A 4148-nucleotide genomic window follows, 5' to 3' on the forward strand; every position below is an offset into this window, starting at 1 on the left:
TTCGAATTCATATCAATATGATACGAAATCATATCAACTTCAAATGTTAATATGAATCCGTATCATAATGATATGAATACTTAGCAAGTTGATAAGATTTTATATCAAACGTAACATCGAAAAGTCTTCGAAAAAATAGTATGACTGTAAATTCGTCCTTTTTGTGTATATTCTGTGTACAACGGTATAATTACGCTTTGTATGCGGTGGTCCCACTTTTATTTACTGCGTCAATTTTAGTGTAAAACGTGACAAACGAAAAGTTTAAGGTGTTTATAAATGTAATTACTTGGTAAGTATGTATAATTTTAACTAAATGACTTTATTTGTGCATTAGTTTGTCGAAGTACAATGGAGGATCCACTTTTGCTTTAATTCCTTACGGACCACGAGGCCGATTTGGTTGTGCTTGACCTGCTTTTAGGTTTTTATAAATCAACATAGCCATTATTAGTTGAGACTTATTTTTGCAATATATTCCTAGAGTGTGGATACAACTACGAAAGGCTGCAGTACATTAGTGCTTTAGATCTTGATATAATATTTTCCAAGAGAGAACATCTTGGTCTGAAATCCGAGTTCCGCGAGAAGCTCCAAAAATGGAGTCGAGCACAAGTAAGTTTAATTTTTAATTTTTTCATAATAGGTTGTAATAATTTCAAATTTTAGCACATTGATGTCTGCGCATTGGATACGACTGTGCCAAAACTAATATTAAATTTAAGGTTAAATTCATAAAGGAGTTGAATTTTAAAGGTACCACGTACAAAAAAGAATACTTTTTAACTAAAAATGTTTCATCAGTTTAGAGCTCTACAAAATTGTTCGAAAACATGAAATTTATTTCACAGCAAAGGAATTTTTTGTGAGCAGCTTTAATTAGCATTACCAATCCTATGAAATTGGCTCACTTATAAATAATATTAAGATAATAAATATAAACGAATTTGAAGGCCCACCAATTCATGTATATTACACACCAACTGGTCTTAAAATGATAAGAAGAAAAATATTTTAGTTTATTTAATTATGATAAGTAATTTTAAGTTACAATTATTTTTTATATGTAACATAAGACTTTGAATGAAAATAAATTTTAAATAAAACTACAAATTTGTTTCTCTCAATAAAATGATTTTAATATAAAGCTGGGTATGAGTTAAATGTCGAATTGATTTGACAAAATATCAGTTTGATATGAAAGAATACCAGTTTAATATAGAAAAACATAACGTGTTAAAATGATTAAAAGTTCAAATTTATATGATAAAATATCAGTTTCTTAAGAAAAAGTATAAATTTGATATGGAAAAACATAACATGTTAAAATAAAAAAAATGTCAAATTGATACAAAAAAAATATCAGTTTGATATGAAAGCATATCAGTTTGATGTGAAAGCATATCAGTTTGATATGAAAGCATATCAGTTGGATATTAAAAAATACCACAATTTGGTCACAACTTTGATATGTGCTCATATCAATCTGGTATGAAAAATACCAAATTGACATGTTCGAAAATATCAATGTTATATGTTCGAAAATATGAATATGATATGGCAACATAAGGGATCAAAATTGATATGAAAAAATACCCGATTGATGACCAGTTTTGGTATTTTTTTTTCTCTGTGTACTTATACGCATCTCAAGGCTTCTATATGTGAACGCTTTAATCGAACATTAAAAAATCGTATGTGGAAAATGTTTAGTATGCAGGGTAAATATAAGTGGATTCATAACATCAATTATCTCGTAAATTAATACAATAATTCTTATCACCGAACAATTAAAATGAAGCCTATGGATGTCTGCACGAAAAATGAAGAGTTTATTTTAAAATCAGTATATAATATACCAAAAATATTTCCAAAACATAAATTTTAGTAGGTGATTTGGTTAGAATAAGTAAATACAAGGGAGTATTTATGAAGGGATACGAACTAAATTGGACCACAGAAGTTTTTAAAGTTTTAAAAGTCAAGTCAACATGGGTACCCCTATTAATGGTTCATTTTGTGAAGAGGAACTTCAAAAAGTGAAAGACAAAAATGCTTTCCTAGTAGAGAAAATACTAAAAAGGAAAAATAATCAAGTGCTTGTAAAATGGAGCGGTTTCGATTCCAGCCACAACTCATGGATATCTGTAAATGACCTGCTAAAGTAATAAAACGCAACAATAACAAGTTAATGTGAGTCATGCCGATCAGTAGGATATTCTAAATCAACTTCTAATATATATCCAACATTTCCCTCCACAGAAATATTTTTATAATCGAACGATTCTAATTGATCATTACTTAAAATTTTAAATCCTGAAAGCGGTAAGGGTTGACTCATTGCCCAACCATATAAATTATTTGCATCAATATAGCTCAGATAGTTATTTGGTTTACTTGAATCAAAGTTAGTTATATATTTATTATTAGCTATATAAATTCTTTGGGTACATTGAGTTAACCCACCCCTTATCGCTCTTTTTAAAAAATTGTACATGTCTCCGTCGCTAATAAGTTCTAAATTTACATTAGTATACTTGAGCATAGCATCCCAAGATATTGACGGTAACATAGTTAATAGGGTCTACCTTATAAATTTTCTGACAAATTTTTCTAAAATTTTCGAAAACATCGGTCAAAATTAAAACATCACTTTCTAAATAAAGTTTTATATAATCTTTTATAGTATTACAATTGAAAGTTTTTCAAACCTTTTGGGCAAAATTGTAATCATCTATACTACAATTTTCTTCGCTGAGAGAATTGTAAAAACTATCAATGTCAGGAAGCTGGGTATCCTCAAATTTTTCAAAACTATCTAAATAGTCGTAAGGGAAAACACCCTTCCCACGCATTTGCTTAAATTTTTCTCCCTGAAATTTAGTACTTAGAATTTTAAAATCTTTGTCCTCCAAGTAGCTCGATAGTTTTTCTAAGCTCGAATTTAAAAACCTAATCGAATCGATGTATCTTATTTTGAATCTATTTGAGTCATTTATTTTAATTGTCTGCGTTAGCGCTATATAAAGCTCTTTATTACATGGTATGGGGCTTAAGTCTCCTTCTAATTCAGTAATGAATAAATGTATGTCATATTTAGATAAGTTATGAAATACTACAGGAAAGAAGTAGTAGAAGTACTTCGGCTTACAATTCTTATGAATGGGACCCGTGTATTTTCCAGAAAATTGATCAAAATATTTGTCCAGGTCGTCAGCGTTGATTTCCTTTTCACAGGCACAGCAGTTGCCTTCCTGTTCATGGATTGTGCTAGCAATCGGGTTTTTGGGGGCCGACCAGTACATATAAAACAAGGAAGAACGCTATAGTCGAGTACCTCCACTATCAGATACCCGTTACTCAGCTAAAGGGACCAAAGGGAAATGGAGATATGCAAGCAGCAAAGCGAGATTTAAGTGCGCCACCTACCGGCGGAAGACAGATTTAAGCATTGTGGGCGTTAGGGTAGGCGTGGCAAATTTTTTTTTGGATCAATCGATAGGTATTGACGAGACCAATACATTTCAGTTAAAACTTGTTATCTAGCATAAAAATTGTGGGCGCCACAGGCTTGGGCGGTTTGTGGGCGTTAGAGTGGGCGTGGCATATTCGCATAACAAACCTGCGCTGCGTACAAGGCTACGGAATCTAAATCTGAAATCCCAATACTCTATCTTTGATAGTTTTCGAGATATCCGCGTTCATATTTACGGTTTTTTGAAGTTTGTGGGCAGTTTGTGGGCGTTAAAGTGGGCGTGGCAAACTTTTTTTTGGGTCAATCGATAGGTATTGATGAGAACAATTCATTTCAGTTTAAATTTTTACTCTAGCATCAAAACTGTAGAAGCCACAGTTTTGGGCGGTTTGTGGGCGTTAGAGTGGGCGTGGCACTCTACTGAAACAAACTTGCGCTGCGTAAGAAGCTCAGGAATCTGCCCGCCAAATCTCAATAGCCTAGCTTTCATAGTTTCCAAGATCTCAGCGTTCATCCGGACAGACAGACGGACAGACGGACAGACGGACAGACGGACAGACGGACAGACGGACAGACGGACAGACGGACAGACGGACATGGCTAGATCGACTCGGCTAGTGATCCTGATCAAGAATATATATACTTTATGGGGTCGGAAACGCTTCCTTCTGCC

At 32.9% G+C, this 4148-nt stretch overlaps 1 long non-coding RNA gene across 1 annotated transcript; it reads left to right on the plus strand.

Moving 5' to 3' along the window:
* Nucleotides 1-268: 268 nt before the first annotated feature.
* On the plus strand, nt 269-986 carry LOC119559043. Its single transcript, XR_005220617.1, has 3 exons — nt 269-424; nt 485-615; nt 670-986. It is a non-coding gene; the product is annotated as an uncharacterized LOC119559043 (long non-coding RNA).
* The last annotated feature ends 3162 nt before the right edge of the window (nt 987-4148 follow it).

The sequence above is a fragment of the Drosophila subpulchrella genome, unplaced genomic scaffold, assembly GCF_014743375.2.
Source record: "Drosophila subpulchrella strain 33 F10 #4 breed RU33 unplaced genomic scaffold, RU_Dsub_v1.1 Primary Assembly Seq16, whole genome shotgun sequence".
NCBI lineage: Eukaryota > Metazoa > Arthropoda > Insecta > Diptera > Drosophilidae > Drosophila > Drosophila subpulchrella.